Here is a 15,160-nt window from a genome sequence, read left to right as displayed (position 1 = left end):
CCAGCAAAACACCCCCACACCATCACACCTCCTCCTCCATGCTTCACAGTGGGAACCAGGCATGTGGAATCCATCCGTTCACCTTTTCTGCGTCTCACAAAGACACGGCGGTTGGAACCAAAGATCTCAAATTTGGACTCATCAGACCAAAGCACAGATTTCCACTGGTCTAATGTCCATTCCTTGTGTTTCTTGGCCCAAACAAATCTCTTCTGCTTGTTGCCTCTCCTTAGCAGTGGTTTCCTAGCAGCTATTTGACCATGAAGGCCTGATTCGCGCAGTCTCCTCTTAACAGTTGTTCTAGAGATGGGTCTGCTGCTAGAACTCTGTGTGGCATTCATCTGGTCTCTGATCTGAGCTGCTGTTAACTTGCGATTTCTGAGGCTGGTGACTCGGATGAACTTATCCTCAGAAGCAGAGGTGACTCTTGGTCTTCCTTTCCTGGGTCGGTCCTCATGTGTGCCAGTTTCATGTAGCGCTTGATGGTTTTTGCGACTCCACTTGGGGACACATTTAAAGTTTTTGCAATTTTCCGGACTGACTGACCTTCATTTCTTAAAGTAATGATGGCCACTCGTTTTCTTTAGTTAGCTGATTGGTTCTTGCCATAATATGAATTTTAACAGTTGTCCAATAGGGCTGTCGGCTGTGTATTAACCTGACTTCTGCACAACACAACTGATGGTCCCAACCCCATTGATAAAGCAAGAAATTCCACTAATTAACCCTGATAAGGCACACCTGTGAAGTGGAAACCATTTCAGGTGACTACCTCTTGAAGCTCATGGAGAGAATGCCAAGAGTGTGCAAAGCAGTAATCAGAGCAAAGGGTGGCTATTTTGAAGAAACTAGAATATAAAACATGTTTTCAGTTATTTCACCTTTTTTTGTTAAGTACATAACTCCACATGTGTTCATTCATAGTTTTGATGCCTTCAGTGAGAACCTACAATGTAAATAGTCATGAAAATAAAGAAAACGCATTGAATGAGAAGGTGTGTCCAAACTTTTGGCCTGTACTGTATATAACACAAACTGTATAAAAATATGGATGTAGTCGCCGTGACGTCACCCATTGGTTTCTGAGGAGCTGGTTTGGAGCTCAAAGTAGGCGGCTCTGGCCGTCGCCATCTTGGCAGTGCCTGACTCCGCCAACTCCCGGCCAATCAAAAATGGGCAAAGAGGCAGGCCAAATGATGCCTGGTTGCTTAAACATGCCCACCTCGCTCGAAGCTGCTAAGTTAGCTAAGGCTAACAAGATAGGTCAGGTTCAATGACTTGCGAATTAGCTGAGATGACGCCTAGCAGACAGCCAGCGGCTAGTTAGCCACCTGTGATGGTGCCATCTATCACTCAAAGTGACCACGCCCTTAATTATGCGCAACTTTAAGTCTTAATAAAATGGAAACAGATGAGTTATTAAAAAAAATCACCCCCGTACAGTTCTCATGAAAGAGGAAATTAGCTATAGAGACAGAAACCATTTTTTGTACCAGGCTGTAAATATGTTTATTTCTGCTGTAAAGTTGAGCATTTTAACGTGGCGGTCTATGGAGATTGACTCGCTCTTGGAGCCCGCCTCAAGTGGCCATTCAACGAACTGCAGTTTTTGGCACTTCCACATTGGCTTCACTTGTCATCCCTGGAGGTTGCTGCTTGGTATATAAGCACTTGCAGAGGCATGCACAAAGTAGGTGACTATCTACTGGAACGTAACATTGTTACATTATATATATATATATATATATATATATATATATGTATATGAGGGGGCGGCACGGTGGTGTGGTGGTTAGCACTTTCACCTCACAGCAAGAGGGTTGCCAGTTCGATCCCGGGCATGGGAGCCCTTCTGTGTGGAGTTTGCATGTTCTCCCCGTGTCAGCGTGGGTTCTCTCCGGGCACTCCGGCTTCCTCCCACAGTCCAAAGACATGCAGATTGGGGACTAGGTTAATTGATAACTCTAAATTGTCCGTAGGTGTGAATGTGAGCGTGAATGGTTGTCTGTCTCTATGTGTCAGCCCTGCGATAGTCTGGCAACCTGTCCAGGGTGTACCCTGCCTCTCGCCCGATGTCAGCTGGGATAGGCTCCAGCCCCCCCGCGACCCTCAAGAGGATGAAGCGGTTAGAAAATGAATGAATGAATATATATATATGAGATAAAAAAAGGAAAAGCATAATAGGTCACCTTTAACCCTCACTGTCACTTCTCTTTACAATTGCACATTGATTTCCCCCTCTTGGTAAGTCCATCACAGTGATACTTACAAGGCAAGGACTAATTAAGATAATAAATTCATGTCACTCCCTTCCTTCACTCAGACACAAATGCATCTCAGTCCCGACGACCCGATGTGGACATGGTGGACATAGCAATGCGATAACCAGAATAAATGCTGCAATCTGACTTTTGCTCAAATTACTATTTAGATGGAATCAAAGCCGTCTGCTTTCTCCTTGAGTGAGGCCACGGCAGCAGAAATAACAATGTCATTTTGTCCATAATAATTGAATGTTCAAGTATGGCTACATGGAAAGGATAATGCCATATTGATTGTTGCTGTACAGTAATTGTTTTCCCTCAATAGACGAGGTATGGCATATTAAACGCCGAGCGTGCCTTCGCTGTTTGTCATGGTAGGCTGTATAGGGGATGGGAGAAAATTACAACTCTCTATATGACAGAGGGAAGGAAAAACAATACAGGGGTATTGTCATTGAGAGGTGATTAACTGTGACTATACTTACAAATGACTGCAGGGCACTGTTGCTTGGCCAAATTAATTACCTGTCATTGTGACTGATTGTTTTTGAAGACATCTCTTATTATTATTGCCTGCTCTGAGGAAGGAGTTCACTGCATTTCACCATGCACTGGGAACATAACACAAATAAAGGCTAAATTACATATCGTGTGCCTGATTCATGTGTGGCTGAGATGGAAATTTGCTTTTAGTGTCAGCTTGTGCTGTTCTTAAAGGAGAAGTGTGTTGGATTTAGTGGCATCTAGCAGTGAGGATTGTAGACTGCAGCCAGCTGAATCTTCTCCTGTTTGCAAAGCTTGAACTCCTGGTTAGGATTCCTTCAGTGTTCATTGTTCAGGAGGTTTATCCCAGGTGTCTTCCTCTCCAAAACAAACAGACCAGGTGATTAAAACCCTTCAAAACACTGAATAAAGGAGTTTCATGATGCTGTTCGGCTTGTCACAGACGGGCTAGCCCAGCACCTGCTAATGTGTGCTCACCTTTTTACCTGATAATTTAAGATCCCCACCTTCAGGAGGTTTTACCTGGAGTCAAATTATTTGCAGATGCCTCTTCCTCGCCAAAACAAATAGCCCCAGCGATTTAAACCTGTTAAAAAACTTAATAAAGCAGTGTCACGTTAAAAAAAATCTATGTTTTTCTGACAGTGTTTGACTCATCATGGAGGGGCTGCCGATGCGAGAACAAAAAGGGCCCTATCTAGAGCCGGTTTGGTTTGTCTAGTCTGTGCCACTGTTGAAACATGGTGGTGCAACATGGTGGTCTCAGTGGAAGAGATCCTCCTCTCTATGTAGATATAAACAGCAGGTGTTTAGACATTAAAGGAAACATGGTTATTACACTGTATTCCATTTCTGACAATCCTAAATCCTGCGTACTGGACCTTTAAAGGAGTGTGGCTTACATTAAACCAACATGAGAAACATCATCTGGCTGTTATTTTATGGAAACCATGCATATCCATGAATGCGTGTGAAAATTACCAGCAGTAGTTTCTCAGCCCAGGCCATGTGTATTAATGTGGCTGAAACTTTGAGAAAGAAAGCATAAACACAAAAGCACATGACATGTTTTTGTCTCTTCCACGACTGGTACCGACATGAGAAACAGAGGCTCTGCAGTCCAAAAAAAAAAACACCCCACACACAACAACAATCCGTCTTCGTTTGTCTTAGCGAGACGACTGTCTTCTGATGAGGCTACAAGGGAATGGCCTATTCGTCCAAATTCCTCCCTAAAGCCGTAATAATCCTGCTGTTGTTTCTCTACGTGATGACATTTCTAATTCTTGTCAGGAAAGAATGCAGCGTGACAAACGGCGTTAAGAGTGTCTGAAGGCACAGCGGGCAGGCGGCATGCTGGGGCAGATAGAGGGACACGAGTCTGAGGAGGGAAGACTTGTGATCGGTGGAGGCTTCACCTTTCCCGAAGGACACTGTGGAGGGTGTGTGTGTGTTTCCTGTATGCTTATGTGATTACTGTCATGATGTTAATTGCAACAAAGGGACAGGGTCACGTGTTGCGTTGTATTAAGATCTGACCACATCTGGGTGACAGTCTGGATCAACCTGTCACTCTGTCCTATCCATTCTCTAATAAACCATGAGCCTGCTGCTCTCCAGGGACTCACTGAAACACACATATACACCACAAAGAGTAGCACTGTACAGACGGTGAGACACTGAGGCAAGCAGAGGAAGATAGAAAGAAGGCTGGGGATTCACATCCAGGAGGACTTTCCTTGTGTTAAATTTTAGAGAGAGATGGGGAGCTGCTCTATAGGACCTGTGTGAGGTTTAGTTACAGCTCTCTGCGGCCCCGTAGCTTGTCGTGAGGCAGCGCAGCCTTGGGCACCGAGAATTCATGTCACACACAGCAGAATTTGATTAGGCAGGAGATGGTATTACTGCCCGACTGGGTGGGAGGAAGGAAGACGGTAGTCAAACAAGGGATAGTGATAGAGAGAGGGAGGGAGGGGGGGATGGGTGGAGGTAGAGAAATGTAACGCATGTACTGTATGTCAGCGAATGCTAGGGTGGTGGTGGTGTGGGGATGAGGTGGAGGGGAATTTTTCAGTCTGCCTCGCAAATGTCTCCCCCCCCATGTGCTCTTTCACTTGCCCCAGAAATAAGGAACTAGTCAACCAGAGCGGCATTTATGATTGAAACTGTGTATGTGTGTTTTGCGTGTGTGTATTGAATGGCAGGGAGACGTATGTCATTACAACGGTAGGCCGGCGCCCCCGTGGCTCCTGGCTATATGTTCTCAGGCGCCACATTTCAAATGGATTTTCAGCGTCTGTTGTTTTACCACATATCCAGTATGTACGCCAGCCAACCACATTGATTGTACCCCCTTCTTTCTTTCCCCTATATCACTTGATCTCTGTCTTAGTCACCCTAAATCAACAGAATGGGACGTATCACTGCAGAGCCTTTGCGATTTCTTGCTCTGGACTGTAGCGGACTAAAGCAACTGCTGGAGGAAACTCGACAATAAAACGACAATAATGCCCCATCAAGCAGACAGCAGAAAATACAGACGGACCTGCAAGAGAGGGAGGCAGACAGACAGTCAGTCAAGCAAGCAGATGAGATTGTGATTGGTTTGGCCTGCAGTTTACATAACTGTCATACCGGTCTTTCCGACTGAAAGGCTGTGATAGAATATTACGATATGATATACAGTCTATTTTGCAGGTTTGGCCGAGCTCTGGGCCGCCCTGCTGTGGCTTGCGCCGTGCCCGACGGATTGGAGCCGAGCGAAAAAGGTTCAAGTCTAGCTCACTGAATCCCTCGTGCACTCTAATTTGCTGAAGTGATCAAGGCTTTTGGTTTAAGCATCCCCTCCGCCACAAGCAGACACAATCTCATCTGCCTGACTGACCCGTCTCCGGAGCATGTCTCGCTGCCCGCTATGCTGCTTTGCTGTCTGTTTTGGTGAACGTCTCCGCCACAGTGACAGGCTTGCCAGCTGGTTAAGCTGGTTGACTGAGTGACTACGTGCTAGAATGTGTTATCGTCTGTCTGCATTTCTGTCTTTAGTTTAGCTTCACTCACTCCAAGCCAGCTCTCTGTGTGACCCACATATTTCCTCTGGGCTTGTTGACACTCAGGAGTTGAGACTAACAAAAGAGGGTGCGATGGCATGATTCTGGCGGTCAGCAGTGGCAATTTAATACTTTCCCTCTTTTGTCTTGTGAAATGCACTTTTTTCACCATGATGTGAAATCAATTAACCATTTTCAAGTTGTTATTTAGAGATTCCTCTGTATTTACATGGAGCAGAGCTGGACATGCTTGAGGGCTGGGTCAGTGTCTGGCCAATAGCTGGTAGACTGGCCTAATACTGTCTGATTGTCAGTCTACTGCCCTAATAAGGCTGAGGAGACGTGAGGATCCCTCTTTCCATCCCCTGCATCATCTCTCCAGGCATCACTGTATGACAGATACCCATCATTGCAAATCCTTCCCTGCACTCTTTCCTTTGACAAGAGAAGCAGAAGGGACAGAATATATGTGTGTGTAGGTGGGTGTTGATCAAGATGGCATCTTCCACTGTTGTGCCTCACCTTCTCCATCTTTTCCTGCCTCATCTCCTCTTCTGTTGTCTTTCCCTTCACCTCCAGCCCAGTTGAAAGAGGTCTGTCCCTTTGACCCCTGCACCAGCCGATGGGGATTGGGGATACAGAGGGTACTGCAGGGAGCTGAGGGCAGCCTGCTGGTTGCAGGTGGAAATGAGATGTATAACTTATAGGATCAGCTGCATGCTGGAGGCGAATAATAACCACAGGAAAGAGGTGATTACCAACAGGGAGCGTTAAAGTGTTGCATGGAAGTCTAAATGATCAACTGAGCTGTGCTGTATCTGCGCTCATTGTTAGGTTTTTGTAGTTGTTAGCGTTGCTAATGGAAGGTGGGCACTACAGTGCTTCTCCAAGGGAGGAGGAGAAAGGCTCCATGGCTGCAAATGTATCGCCTGGCTAATACAATATGTGTTTGATGTTCCATGTTACCTAACAGTAAATCTGATATGTTATCTAACACTGCTATGAACACAGCCCCATTTGAAAAACAGCTTGTCTGTAATGACATAGGGTGATGCCATGTGAGGGAATGTGGCATATCCTGTGTGCTAATATTGACCGTGCTGCGCTGCGATGACAGGGCCCCCATGTGCCATGTGTGCCACGGTGACAGGGGTGGCCCTGTGCCCGCTGAATATTTCATTAAATAAAATGCCTCAAAGAGGAGGGAGGAGTTAAACGTGAGATGGAACAGGGGCAAGCTTTGAGCGTGCAAATGCTATCTGTGTTAGCTCTCAGTTACAGTTTACTCCCTGTGAGGCTGCTGAGCTGAACTGTACTTCAGGTTGTGTTGAATCAGCATGAGCACGCACGCAGCTGTCACCCATATTTTACATTAGCTCGCTGTGATGCATTTGAGTCGCTGCAATCACAAGTTCTGTTGAAGTTGAGTCGCTAATGTATGTCTGCAACTTCCCCTGTTTGCTTTTCCATCATCATTCAGTTCCAGTGACCAATGCTTCAGATGCTGACCCCTCCATTTGTATGAAACATCCTCCCTCTTTCTTCCCATCCATATGCTTCCGTGTACCTTGTTGTTATGCATTGCTGGAGTCACAGGGAATGCTAATACTTTAACAGGTAAAACAGTGACAGCCTCGTCAGCGCTTTCGCTCTGCGTTTTTCTCTTAGAGCGAGAGGAAAAAAAAGAGAGTAGGAGGCCTGTTTTCAGGACCTTGAACACCAGGAATGTCGCCCCTGCTAAGGGAGTGAGACAACATTTCTCAAGGACTCTGTGAAAAAGTTTACCTTGTCCAGATATCCCCCTCCCCCACTTTCCACCCCCTGAACCACCTGGAACAGCCAGTCTCTAAATTTAAATGCAATCTACACTCTCTGCCTACATAAATGTGCATTTACATGAGTGCGGCTATGCCTGGCTTGTGCGCCGTGCGGCAATTTCTGATGTGATGAGAGCAGGTGGAGCGGCTGGAGAGGTATAGTGTATATGCATGTGGGTGTGTGTGAGTGTGTGAGTCTTGGATTGGGGCGGGCTCCTGCGAGCCACAGGTGCACGGTAGGGGATGTAGCTCTGCACATTGATTTCACAGCCAGCGACCACCATGCAATATATCTAGAAAAGTGTTTCTCTATGGTGCGTCTTCAAAGAGGCTGTGGAGGAACTTTTGAGGGCATGAATATGTAGATGAGCACCCCAGGGAAGGAAGGGAGTCATTCACAGCATCCAGCCCGAGCCTTTTACATTAGGCAAGGGCAAAGCGTGGATGGAGAGAGGGGAAGAGGCAAAGAGAAGGGAGGAAAGGGAAAGAAGAGAAGGGGATAGAGGGGAGAAAAGTTAATGGCATGCTCTTTTCTCATGAAGTGCTTTTTCCTTTTAGCACTGTACCGCTATCTCTCTCCCTAACCGACACTGTGTCATAACAGTGCTCTCAGCGTACCCAGTATAAGGTCTTATTTACCTCCAGTATATGTGCTGTTCTTTACATAGAGCTGCCTGGCTATTGAATAAAACATAGTTGCATAAAGGCTAGTTATGAAGTCTTAGAAACAGAAAGGAAAGAGATCAAACCCATTACCATACACTGGCTGACCCCTGAGTGTGTGTGTGTGTGTGTGTGTGCGCACGTGTTGTGCATTTCTATGTGTGTAAATGCTGCGGGGTTCCAGAGATCCATCAGTCTTCCGTCTGGAGCCAAGCTAAGGGAAGGTCAGCCTGATGGATACATCCTGACATGCACACAGCCTGTGATGTCAGCTGTGTGTGTGTCTGTGCGAGCGTGCCTGCATGTGTGTCTATGTGTGTGTGTGGGCTGGCAGGCCAGCCAAGCGCAGGCACGGTTCAACAGAGCAGAGGGCGGACAGGCGAGCGGGGAGGGAGCGCCATAGCCTGGCCTCGGCGCCCTAGTTCGAGGGGTTTGAAGGGGGTTTTGCTGGCAGAGGAGTTCTAAGAAGGGGGGACGGGGGGTGGAGGGGGTGGATGGTGAGGCTGGGTGAGGTGTAGGGGTTGGCCGCACTGGCAGAGGGGGTGGGTGGCAGGGCTGAGGTGTAGGGGTGGGCTGGAGTGGCAGAAGAAAGGCTCCATTCATGAGTCGTGCCATCTCTGGCTCCCAAGGGGACTGGGGCTCATCAATGACCAGGCCAGCTGGGAGGATGTCAGCATGCAGACTCTCTCCCTCTCTCTCCCTCTCTTTCTTTCTCTCTCTCCATCTCACCCTCCCTCTTTCTTTTGTCAAGGGCCAGTGCTGTCAGAGCCACTAGCCCGAACACTGAGGCCTCTCATGCAGTTGGGTCCCTATTGAGACCCAGAGAAAGCCTCTGGCTGGCCAGTGGTTTGCACACCGTCTGCACTGTATTTGACATCTATGGTCTGTAGCGAGGAGCTCACCACCACCCTCCGAGAGGCACTGTCTGTGGTAGCCATGCCAACTGGAGATGAGCTAGGTGGGGTGCAGCTTAAAGGGTGATAAATTGGCAGTGTCAGCTAAATGTAGCACGCTCAGATGGTGTATCCAAGCACCTCCATTCGAAAGATTACCAGGTGGCAAGAGTAGATCCCCTGATTTTCCTGGGTGACTGCTGGATGGATTGCCATGAGATTTGGCACAGACATTCATGCCCACCTCAGGATGAACTGTAGTAACTTCAATGTTTATCTCACTTTACCACCATCAGTTGGTCAAAGTTTTAATCAGTTATTTTGGACCAAAGCCTTCAAAATAAAATTAACCTAGAAAAACGCTGTGCATAAGTACAGCCTCACAGAGCCACTCGCATGGCTATATTCAATTCAATTTACTTGTTACATGAAATCATAAATATGATTTCGGTGAAATGAATAGTTGTCAGCTCCCTTAATATAGTAGCAATAAATAAATGTCAGCATTAGAATAAGGCATGGTCATCATTCAGTATCCTTGTGGCTTGAGGGTAGAAGCTCCTCCCGAGCCTCTCAGTGCTGGCCTAGTGTAACCCGTACCTTCTTCCCTGACCTCAGCAGGGTGAAAAGGCAGTTATCCGGGTGGCTGGGATCTTTTATGATTCTCCTGGCCTTGTTTTTGCAGCATCTGGTGTAAACATCCTCTATGCAGGGTAGAGCTGTGCCTATGCTGTGTTCAGCTGTATATATCTATAGATCTGGGATATTCAACTTGCTTTGACCAAGGATCTTTTTTGCAAAATGACAAGAGGCCAGGGGCCAGTTAATAAACGAACATAACAGTATAATTTAACAGTACATGTAATGAAAACTGTGCTGTTCTCACTCATTTTTGACAAGAGGTAAATCCAGTCGCAGCAGCCCGGCGCAGGGCAGGTGTATGAAGGGGAGGTTCTAGGATTTGATGACATTTGGGGTTAAGCCCAGACCTCTGTTGGGCGTTCAGGGGATGTTCCCCTGTCACTTTTCTGATAAACAAGCTCTGTTGTGATTCATATGCACACAAGCACCTTATTTACATCCAAAGTGCAAGTTTACATTTTAGTTTATTGACATTGTGAATTACAAGTCAGGTTTTAGACCCCATCACAGCACTGAGACCGCTCTTATTAAGGTGACAAATGACATCCGCCTGAACACTGACGCAGGCAAAGTCTCAGTTTTAGTCCTGCTAGATCTGAGTGCTGCTTTTGACACTGTCGATCATGAGATCCTTTCACAGAGACTATAGGACTGGGTGGGCATCTCTGGCACTGCCCTAAATTGGTTGAAGTCCTATCTAGAAGACAGGAAGTACTTTGTTGAAATTGGTAACTGTGTCTCAGACCACATGGCCTTGACCTGTGGGGTGCCCCAAGGGTCAATCCTGGGACCCCTTCTGTTCAATCTCTACATGCTGCCTTTAGGCCAGTTAATACAAAGTAATAATGTGTCCTACCACAATTATGCAGTCAACACTCAGATCTATGTCTCACTGACAGCAGGTGAATATGGACCAGTGGATTCACTCTGTCACTGCATCCAACAGGTCAGTGTGTGGATGCAAAACAACTTTCTCCAGCTAAATTCAGACAAGACCGAAGTCATCGTATTTGGTCCACAGAAACAAAGAGAAAGTGTCAGCAGTCACCTCCAGTCTCTCTCTCTAAAACCTACAAATCAGGTTAGAAATCTTGGGGTAATAATGGACTCAGACTTGAACTTTAACAGCCACATCAAATCAATAACATCAGCGGCTTTTTACCATCTAAAAAACATTGCCAAAATTAAAGGTATAGTTTCTAAACCTGACTTGGAGAGACTTATCCATGCATTTGTCTCTAGTAGGTTAGACTACTGTAACGGCCTGCTCACTGGCCTCTCCAAACGGGCCGTAAGACAGCTGCAGTACATCCAGAATGCTGCTGCTCGGGTCCTGACCAGAACCAGGAAAGAGCACATTAGTCCTGTGCTCAGGTCTCTACACTGGCTTCCTGTGGCTCAGAGAATAGACTTTAAAGCAGCTCTGCTTGTGTACAAGTCTATCCACGGCCTAGCACCAAAGTACATCTCTGACATGTTAGTGCCATACGAACCATCTCGGACTCTGAGGACCTCAGGGACCGGCCTCCTGCTGATGCCCAGAGTCAGGACTAAACATGGGGAATCGGGATTCCAGTTTTATGCAGCTAAAATCTGGAACAGTCTTTCTGAAGATGTGAGACAGGCCTCTACTCTGACAATGTTCAAATCTAGGCTCAAAACAGCTCTATTTCACTGTGCATATGACTGAAAGGATCTTATCTGCACTCTTCTCTTTTAAAGTTCATTTTATAATGATTATTTATGTTTTTATTTTGTATTGTGATTTTAATGCATTTTCTTGTTCTGTAAAGCACTTTGAATTGCTTTGTGTACGAATTGTGCTCTACAAATAAACTTGCCTTGCCTTGCCTTGCCTACATAAGGGTTGTTTGGGTCACCCGGGTCACGGGCCAGATTTGGCCTGTGGGCTGTACGTTGATAATCACTGCTGTAGTCTGGTTTGGTCTTTGACCCAGAAAAAGCCACTGACAGACAAAACAGTAATTTCCTATAGGTTTAGAGTAACACATTATTCTTAGGGTGTCCTTTTGGTTTTTTGGAGCACTTTCGTTAAGTCTCGAAATACCCCAGAATTCTGTTTGTGACCACCGAACACCTGGCTGCTTGTGTTGCTGTTTTTACTTTAACAGAGATTAACTATGGCATCCTATTTAGCATCAAATACTGAAATGGTCCTATCTGCATAAATTGTCAATCTCATGTGCGCTGCTACTTTGGAAAGGAAAGGGGGACAGGAAAGGAGCAAGGTTTGTGAGCTGCGCAGATGTGTGTGCTGTTTATCACTGCCAGTGAAAGGCCTGCATCAGCAGCAGCTGCGGGGCGCTTTGCATGCGATGGCAGCGGTGCGTTGGTAGGGGCAGATTTGCATTTGTGGTTTCATATCATGAGCAACGATGTTACTCCCTCTCTCTTCCTTCCTCCCTTCATTTGCTCTCGCTCTCTCTTTCTCTCTCTCTCTGTCTTTCGCTGAACGGGAGGAGCTCTGTGTGAGAGGCAGAGGAGCCATGAGAACAGCCTAAGTAGAGCACTGGAGCATAACCCAGGAAGGTTCAGGCTGAAACGGATCCAAGCATAACATCAACACTAGCAAATCTCTCCATCACACACAGGGGCAAAGTCCATGTGGTCATGGCACACAGCTATACACACATGCATAGAGACATTGTAAAGCTAAAGACCTCGCACTAATTCTGCTCTAATGAAAGCACATTTTGTCCAAATGCCTGTTATGAAAGCCACCTTTCTTCCACATCAAATGCGTCTCTGGGTCAGTTTGTGCCTGTTTGCAAGCGCGTATGAATTACATACCATGATCTCGACTGCTGTTTGAAGTGACTTGGTTCAGTGTCTTGGTAAAATAAAGAGGGAAAGTTGAAGGTCCTGTGGTCTGCATGTGTCCACTGGAGTCACAGTGATGTGGAGGACCATCTGATGAAAGGGTTTCCTGTGGCTTTCATCTCCACAATGCGTTCTGATGGGGAGAATTTCCTTGCAGCTGAGCAGAAAAAAAACGGCCTCATGTTGTGAGAACAGTCTCGGTTTTTTTGCAGCTCGCGATGGCTCATACATATTTTGGGGTTTCTCAAAGTCAAATGAGATTTTTGGAGAACTCGTCCAAATAAGGGGGTATATGTGTAGTGTTTTTGTCGAGGAAGGAATCCTATTTAGATGACAAATGCACTGCAGAACGTCTGGGTTGCTGCACTGTATTGTTTTCATTATATCCTAAAAAGTATTGCAGAGGTAGAAAACACAATATATGCGATGATGATGGAGCGCTGCCTGTTTCTATTATCAACTTCTGCACAGACAGAGTGATGAGCAAAGAAGTGCAAACAATGATATTTGAATACATAAACAGAACGTAAAGTTTGGTGTTGCTCTGTGTATGTCAAGGAGATTTTGTCATTAAAGTGTTTATTTGACTTTAGCTTCTGAAGACTTTAAATTGACCTAGACTCCAAAGCAATGTAACAAGATGGTTAAGTGTGTTTGTGAACATGTGGTTTTGGATTTCTCAAGTTTGATTAAACACATCTCCTGCTGAAGATAAAAGAGACACACAACCTTCCTCATAGTGTGTTTTGAATGTTAACACTTAATTTCCTGCATTCTGTTCTGCATCACTTTATGCTGGAAATGTCACCAAAATAAAAGGCCTCTGCTACTTCACATGCACATGTTGTTTCCCCATCAATTCTACACCTATGCTTAAAACTTGGGTTGCGTATACAGACTACCACTGCCGGTGTGTATGGAGAGGTATTTTCTCTCACATAGGTGCAGACATACGTGCTAGTTGGGAATTGGCTGTAGTCTTTACGATGTGTTCAAGTGCAGCTTTTTGACTGCCTCCATCACCACTAGTTCTTCGATGTCTGGGTCTTTATGTCCACAGTGAAACTCCAGCTATTCTAACAGGCTGTTAGAAGAGGATCATGCTGACCCCTGTCCTGGTGTCCATCTCTTCTCTTTCCTACCCTCAGCAGACCTCGCTTTTTCCCTCCGCTATCGCCTCCTAGCAGGCTCCTTTATGCCTCTTTGGCAGCCTCTTGATAGACGTCTCGGCTCATTGTGTGTGAAGGTGTCTTTGTATTGGTGTGTAATGGTGCCCTAAGATACTGTTGCCAGAGTGTTGTCTTGGTGTCTGTTCCTCTGCTGCCCTCGAGACCCCAATAACCACCTTCTGTGACAGCAGCTCTTCACCGCTCCCCCTCATTTGCTTTATGTGTGCCTCTGCCTCTCTTGAACTCTCTGCCTCTCGTTCTGCTTTTCGCCGCTCTGACGCAGTATCTCATCGTCTATCCTCGTGGCATCCTCTGCCTTTCTATATTAGACAAAATCTCAGTATACAATGAATCGCCTGTGCCCTTTTTTCATTTTGCTGTTTTTGTCAGCGAGCAGTGAATAGAGGGCAGGGAGCTACAGTTGGAAATTAGCCTTTAAGTATGTGAGGTATGTTCATTCATTCTCCTCCAACTCCCCCCCAGCTGCCCTCGGACCGTTCACCCATCAACCCCCCTACAGGCATATAAAGTCCTATAGCGTCCCCCCATGCTGTTTTCCACATTCTCTGTTTCCCTGGTACCTACAGTTCCAGCGGGACCGAGGCCAGGCCCCCTCGATTCTCTCTCTGCGACCGAAACCCTGCCAGAGCCCGCCTAGGCTTAGGGGGGAGCGCTAGCCTAGTTACCATGGTCACGGCAATCAGCATTGTGAACTCGGGCCATGAATGAGAAACTTTCCAAGATCGGCCTCAAGATCCTGTGATCTGTCTGTCATGCTGTTAATATGTTATTAATAGATAGAGACGTGTTTCAGTTCCAGTAGTTGAGTCTAGATTGGAGTCACTGATAAGACGAGAGCTGTGGCCAAGTTTTTTTAGCGCTGAGCATAGATGTAGATTTTGGGGAGGATGGAGGGGACACATCCTCCTCAGTATTTAGAACATGCGTATTATTTTGACAAAATTAAAGGCAGAAAAACTCACCTGATTGCAGGATATTAAGTGTTTGATGCTCAAATTTTCTGGCAGAGGACCCCTAAACCTCCTGTTTCATACATGGCGCCCCTCGTGTTGAAGCATAACCTACCTATAGGTAGCATGTTAGACCACAAACATGCCGCATATGTTGATGACAGGCACAAAACCTCTTGAAAGTGCCTCGGATTGTTAGAGAGCAGAGTCACTGTGTTCTCGGTTTATTTTAAGCCCCATCAGAGACGTGAGCTCACAAGAAGTGTATTAGTCTTTCTGACAGGAAATAAAACATGTTGAATGAAAGTTGGCAATTATTTCAGACTGCAGTGCTGCTCAAATAACCGAA

General features: G+C 46.1%; 1 protein-coding gene across 1 annotated transcript in view; it reads left to right on the top strand.

The window, feature by feature from the left end:
- Positions 1 to 15,160, top strand: part of hipk2 (homeodomain interacting protein kinase 2) — a 76,050-nt gene that overhangs the window by 42,491 nt on the left and 18,399 nt on the right. The gene's annotated exons all lie outside the window — the stretch shown is intronic.

This window comes from Epinephelus fuscoguttatus, linkage group LG4 (genome assembly GCF_011397635.1).
Source record: "Epinephelus fuscoguttatus linkage group LG4, E.fuscoguttatus.final_Chr_v1".
In the NCBI taxonomy this organism is placed as follows: Eukaryota; Metazoa; Chordata; class Actinopteri; order Perciformes; family Serranidae; genus Epinephelus; species Epinephelus fuscoguttatus.
This window is presented reverse-complemented; position numbering and strand designations above follow the sequence as displayed.